General features: G+C 34.3%; 1 protein-coding gene across 7 annotated transcripts in view; it reads left to right on the top strand.

Moving 5' to 3' along the window:
* The window catches only part of LOC106875510 (uncharacterized), a 342,680-nt gene that overhangs the window by 313,154 nt on the left and 22,026 nt on the right, over positions 1 to 7,500 (top strand). For 5 of the 7 annotated variants that reach the window (XM_052966006.2, XM_052966002.2, XM_052966004.2 and 2 more), the window contains one exon: positions 958 to 1,022. The exons of the other annotated variants lie outside the window; for them this stretch is intronic. The gene's annotated coding sequence lies outside the window, so the exon portion shown is untranslated. The remainder of the gene's footprint in view (positions 1 to 957; positions 1,023 to 7,500) is intronic. 7 annotated transcript variants of the gene reach the window in all.

Genomic DNA, 7,500 nt, shown 5'->3' with positions numbered 1-7,500 from the left:
TGTGTGTGTGTGTGCCTGTGTGTTGTGTGTATGCGTGTAGAACCCTTTTCTATTTTCTATTCATCTTTATAACACCGTCTTTTCTTTGAATTTCTATTCTATGGCTGTTTCCCGTTGTACAAATTTAAGCATAAACAACATATCTGTTGATGATATAACAGTTTGTGCATACCTAATCTTTTGAGAAACTATGCTTGTTGAACAAACGGTTTTTCCAATTCTCGCCGCTTTCAACAACTTAAAATAGCTCCACGATTGTTTTCACTCCGGTGTGTGTGTATAATATACATATACATATAAACAGTATATACAAATATATATATATATATATATATATATAATGTGTGTGTGTGTGTGTCTATACTTTCATTTATTTTTTACTCTCCGCATTGTTTTTATCTACATTCACTGTTCGTTGCTCAAATACCACATAACAAATATTGTTTGTAGGAGATTTTTATTTTCAGCCTTTTATTGTCAGTTCATGGTTTGCAGCTATTTTGTTGTGCTACGGTTCTTGAAATTATTTCATTCAGTTGGAAATAGATAGCACGATGTGCTCATAGAAATGACGACACCTTTCAAACCCACACAATATTGCGCTATTGTTTGAATCTCTTTTCGCCAGCGATTGCACAATCCCAAAAAAGGAAAACAAACAAACTTCCTTTACAATATCCTGTATGCATCGTATAATCTTTTACTTGTTGTTGTTTTTTTTTTCTTTTTAAAGTTTATTTCCTAAAAAAAAAAACTGGGAAGGTTTAATATTTGCATATTGTCTTCTCATCCCTCTTATACATTAATGTACAATTGGCTAATCTTTCTTGGGCTCGTAAATAAATCATTCTCTTTGTGTAAGTATTAAGTTACATACACAATTTATCTTAATGAGCTTACCACCGTGAATACTGAAGTATATTGTATTTGAATGATGTTTCACTCTTCCTATTACAGGTTACATCGCTGAAATGCTTTAATCGTCGGTTCATATCATTAACAAAGCCTTCCACTGCACTACAGTAAGTTTTCTTACAACACTGCTAATTATTTAATTATTTAATTGTGATAACTAAACATGTGTAGGGAGCATAAAATTGCATATTTTCATTTTTCTGCAACATATTAACAGAGGCTTTCTTGTCCTTTATAATGGATCAAAAATTCTCTACGTTCCTTCCATTGTATACCGATATATTTAGAATCATCTGCATAAAGTGTATATAAAGTGTATATAAATATATATATATATATATATATATATATATATATACACTCACACACACACACACATATATATATATATATTAATATACATAAATTGTATATGAATTATTGTAAATGAAAGTGCATGTGTATGTTTGTGATGTGTGTACTTACTACTATATGCTTTATCATTGTACTCTTTGGCGGCGTGCTGGCAGAAACTTTAGCGCGCCGGACGAAATGTTTAGCGGTATTTCGTCTGCCGTTACGCTCTGAGTTCAAATTCCGCCGAGGTCGACTTTGCCTTTCATCTTTTCCGGGTCGATAAATTAAGTACCAGTTACGTACTGGGGTCGATGTAATCGACTGGCCCCTCTCCAAAAATTTCGAACCTTGTGCCTATTGCACTCTGTCTATTGTATATGTTTGGGCCACTGTTAATACGCTTTTCAACAAAATTTCTAATGTCTCAAAAGTTATCCTGGTTATTATAGTATACGTGGTTATGTAAACCTGTGCGTGCGTGCATGCGTGTGTGTATAGAGGTGTGTTTGTGTGCGTACATATACAGTAGTCGTTTCGACTATCGCGGGTGTTATGTTCCAACATTCCCCCCACCCCATGATAGGAAATTAAGTACCAGTTGCGTACTGGGGTCGTTCTAATCGACTGGCCCCCTCCCCCAAAATTTCGGGCTTTGTTCCTTGAGTAGAAAATATTATTATTGCTGTTGTAGAATCGATAGCACGCTGAGCGAAATGCTTAGCGGTATTTCGCCTGTATGCTTCGTTCTGAGTTCAAATTCCGCCGAGGTTGACCTTTTGGGTCGATGAAATAAATATCAATTATACACTGGGATCGATGTAGTCGACTTATCTCCTCTCTCGAAATTTCGGGCCTTGTGCCTATAATAAAAAGAAAGATTATAATTGCTGTTGTTAATACAACACTTTCGTTGTTGTTACTACTCCTGTTATTTCAACTTTGTTGTTATGATATTTTTTGTTATTATAACACTGTTGTTGTTCCTATTAATAACAACAGTGTTGTTATTACAGTGTTGTTATTACTTCTGTTATTACAACAGTAGCAGCATCGCTGTTGTTACAATTATCACTGGGGTTCCGTCGGTTACGACGACGAGTGTTCCATTCGATGCGATCAATGGAACAGCCTGGTCGTGAAATTAACGTGTAAGTAGCAGAGCTCTCCACAAACCCTCAGGGAGGTTCAGCAGAACACAGAATTTGACAAGGATGACCCTTTGAAATACAGGTACTACTCATTTTTGAGAGCTGAGTGGACTGGAACAACGTGGAATAAAGTGTCTTGCTCAAGGACAAAACGCGTCTCCACGAATCGAACTCACGACTTTACGTTTGTGAGCCGAATACGCTAACCACTAAGCCATACGCCTTCACACAAGTGTCATTTCATCGCTAATACTATAACGCTATTGTTGTTGCTGTTATCAATATTATCGTTGTGGAGGCGCAATGGCCCAGTGGTTAGGGCAGCGGACTCGCGGTCATAGGATCGCGGTTTCGATTCCCAGATCGGGCGTTGTGAGTGTTTATTGAGCGAAAACACCTAAAGCTCCACGAGGCTCCGGCAGGGGATGGTGGCGAACCCTGCTGTACTCTTCCACCACAACTTTCTCTCCCTCTTACTTCCTATTTCTGTTGTACCTGTATTTCAAAGGGACCAGCCTTGTCACACTTTGTGTCACGCTGAATCTACCCCGAGAACTACGTTAAGGGTACACGTGTCTGTGGAGTGCTCAGCCACTTGCACGTTAATTTCACGAGCAGGCTGTTCCGTTGATCGGATCAACTGGAACCCTCGTCGTCATAACCGACGGAGTGCCAACAAAAAACAATATTATCGTTATACATTTAATGTTCACAACCTTAAATTCCTTGTCAATGCAAAAGATGGTGCGATTTCGAATTCCAACAAAAGTCCACACATTTACAACTGATCTTAACGCTTTCTAATAAATTCGTTGATATGACATTAATGAGACTTGCGATAATATCAACAACGATGGTGTCGAAGACGACGGCAGCAACAGCCGCCAAGATATTGTGGACTTGAAGAATACTTATCGAGACATTTTCGTTGGAATAAATAGTCTCTTATGACAACAATATCAAAACAAATATCTAAATATATATTTTGATATTTCTGTGGGTGTTTTCAAACGGAAAGAGTCTCTTCACATCAAGTCAGCCAAACTTTGACATCTTGAACAAGATCAGATCAGCTGATGTTCTCTTTCCCACCCAACTCCCTCTCTCTCCCTCTCTCTCTCTCCCTTTCACTTTCTCTCTCTCTCTCTCTCTCTCTCTCTATCTTGCTCTTTCACTCTCTATCCTTCTCTCTCCTACTTCATCGTTACCATGCCTACGATCCATCCAATGAATCAAGCGACTCAAAAGAATAATACAAACAAAAATAGCGTCAGTTGAAAATATTTTACAAGACAGAAATCTGCAAAAAGAAAATAAAAAAAACAAAGAAAATCAAAGTTGTATTTCATAGTTCAACTTCCTTGCATACAAACCTTTATTTGCTTATTATTATTATTATTATTATTATTATTATTATTATTATTATTATTATTATTAATATTATTATTATTATTATTATCATCATTATGATCATTATTATTATTATTTTTTATTATTGTATTTGAAATTATTTGTTGCTGATTTATGGCATCATTTCATTTTTCTCATATATATATATATATATATATATATATATATATATATATATATATATATATATATATATATATATATTTATATATATATATATATATATATATATATATATATATATATATATACATATATTCGCATATATAAAGATGTACATATATCTACGTATACGTATATATACATATACATATTAACATACATATGTATATATACGTACATATATATATATATATATATATATATATATATATATGTATATATATATATATATATATATATATATATATATATATATATATATATATATATATATATATATATATATATATATATGTATATATATATATATATATATATGTATATATATATATATATATATATATATATATATATATTATACATTTATACATATATATATATATATATATATATATATATATATATATATATATATATATATATATATGTACATATATATATATATATAAATATATATATATATATATATATATATATATATGTGTGTGTGTGTGTGCGTGTATTATTATTTATATATATATATATATTTACCTATGTGTGTGCGTGCGTACATTCAGCTTATTTGCAAATTCTGTGATAAGTCTTTCTATTTCTGACGCATCTCGTGACAACTCGTTTCAAATCGACCGCTCCTTTATACGAAAATGTTATTACTCGTAAGACAGTTGACGGTTGAATATTTGCAGAAAAGTGATTATATAGCACTTAATACTGACGGATATTACAAAAGAAATTCATGTAGATGTTTTCTTAAAAAGCAATACGTCCAAATAGAATTCTATAAATGAATAAAACTAGAAAGGTATTAGAGTCTTATAACAAAAATAATTGCCGTCTTATTTGTCCCTTTCAAACGCTTCTAAGAAATTTTTGGAAAGTTTAAATTCTGAGGATTGAAACATTTAACGGATCTTATCTATGAAATTAATGAAGACATTTCGTCAAAAGCATCACGGTGAGATGGAAAATGAAAATCTAAAAAAAAGCCTATAATGTATTTGCTATCTTTGTTGTTGTTGTTGTTGCTGTTGTTGTTGTTGCTTAGCTCCAATCCGGTCTTCAATGAGCAGACTTATGATGAAAGGTTTTCCAACTGTGACTATCACATCGATTTAGATGTATATAGGATTGCACTATCCAAAGTGACTAATTCTTTAAGGTTGTAAGATACGGTCAAAAGAAATTTAGCTCTTATATCTAGCAGGCTACGGGACCTCATAGAGCAATGGTTCTCAATTATTTTTTGTCTATGAACCTCTTTGATTCCTATTTGTCTCATAAACGGAAGGACTCTCTCTTTACTCTTTACTCTTTTACATGTTTCAGTCATTTGACTTCGGCCATGCTGGAGCACCGCCTTTAGTCGAGCAAATCGACCCCAGGACTTATTATTTGTAAACCTAGTACTTATTCTATCGGTCTCTTTTGGCCGAACCGCTAAGTTACGGGACATAAACACACCAGCATCGGTTGTCAAGCGATCTTGAGGGAACAAACACAGACACACAAACACACATATATATATATACATATACATATATACGACGGGCTTCTTTCAGTTTCCGTCTACCAAATCCACTCACAAGGCTTTTGTCGGTCCGAGGCTATAGTAGAAGACACTTGCCCAAGGTGCCACGCAGTGGGACTGAACCCGGAACCATGTGGTTGGTAAGCAAGCTACTTACCACACAGCCACTCCTGACCCTCATAGTCATTCGATGTCTAAAACCCTTTATTATATTTATATGATTATATATTATTAGGAATTGCATTTAAAATATCTTTAAATATTTTGTGTCTTGCAGAAATATAACCAGTTTATTGCACATCAATTTTAACAACAAAGTCTTATATGGATCCGCAAGGGCCTTATGGGTCCCGGATGAGAATCACTGGGGTAGAGGTTCTGTCGTTTGTTCGTCTATGCGAAGTCTTCAACTTTTCTATAACAAATGTAATTGCTTCTAAAACTTGAGTGTTACTATTTTGGAAGTTATTTGTTCTAAGGATCGTATTCATTGTTTGTGAAGTTCTGTGTGTGTGTGTGTGTGTGTGTGTGTGTGTGTGTGTGTGTGTGTGTGTGTGTGTGTGTGTGTGTGTGTGTGTGTGTGTGTGTGTGTGTGTGTGTGTTGTTTGATTTGTGAGACTCTGTGTGTAACAAATGATATTAAACATATCAAAGATATCATATGAAATAAATGGAACTTGTGCCGATACATATTTATTCGTGTGTTCGTTAATTCAACATAATTTTTTATTTAAACACAGAAGAGTAGTTAGTTGATATCACTGAACCCAGTAATTCACTGATACGTCGAAACCTAACGTGAAACGTAACGTGAAACGTAACGTGAAACGTAACGTGAAACGTAACGTGAAAATCTAAATGGTAAACTATAATATATTCGTTATCACTGATCTTGTTGTTTGGCTCCAATTCGGCCTTCATTGAGCAGACTGATGATCAAAGGTTTTCCAACCGTGGCTATCACATCGAATTAGCAGTGTGTAGGATTACACTGTCCAATGTGACCTATTCTTTTATCGACCCAAAAAATGAATGGTGGAGTTAACCTTGGCAGGATTTGAAATCAGAATACAAAGTGTAAGAACGAAAATGGCAGGGCATTTTTCCGAAGCTCTCCAGATTCTGCCAATCTACTAACGTAAGTCCCAAAAGAATATGCTGTCCTTGGGCCTAAATGAGAAACAGTTATTCTTTTGCTAAAATTTTGCGAAAGCTGATGTTTTGATGTATTTTCAAAATTCATTCTTGGATCGATTCGTACGTTTGTACTATAAGGACTTATTCTTTGTAAGCCTAGTACTTATTCTATCGGTCTCTTTTTGCCGAACCGCTACGTTACGGGGGCGTAAACTCACCAGCATCGGTTGTCAAGCGAAGTTGGGGTGACAAACACAGACACACAAACATATACACACACATACATACATACATATATATATATATATATATATATATATATATATATATATATATATATATATATATATATATATATATATATATACATATATACGACGGGTTTCCTTCAGTTTCCGTCTACCAAATCCACTCACAAGGCTTTGGTCGGTACGAGGCTATATTAGAAGACACTTGCCCAAGGTGCCACGCAGTGGGAATGAACCTAGAGCTATGTGGTTGGTAAGAAAGCTACTTACCACACAGCCACTCCTGCGCCTACATGGGTAAATTAATATAATGAATAAAAGAAAGTAAGGGAAAATAAAATTTCTGCTCATGGAATAAAATATTGGGTTCTCCGGAAAGTTCATGCCGATATTTAAAAGAAAGAAAAAGGTCAATAAATAGTTTCCATTGCATTTTTAATCAATCAAATATGAACCATTTTGTTGCACAATGCGTCTCCATCTTTCCTTTAACTTGAAAATACCCTCTTCCCAGAATTGAGGTGGTTTCATGGCAAATAAGTCGAAAGGTTAGCTACTATAAATCGGCACGAACTTCCCGGACAACCCAATATATATGCAAACAGCATCTCACATA

Source organism: Octopus bimaculoides, chromosome 3 (assembly GCF_046866305.1).
Source record: "Octopus bimaculoides isolate indiv1 chromosome 3, ASM4686630v1, whole genome shotgun sequence".
In the NCBI taxonomy this organism is placed as follows: Eukaryota; Metazoa; Mollusca; class Cephalopoda; order Octopoda; family Octopodidae; genus Octopus; species Octopus bimaculoides.
The sequence above is the reverse complement of the archived record's forward strand: the minus strand, read 5'-3'. Positions and strand labels throughout refer to the sequence as shown.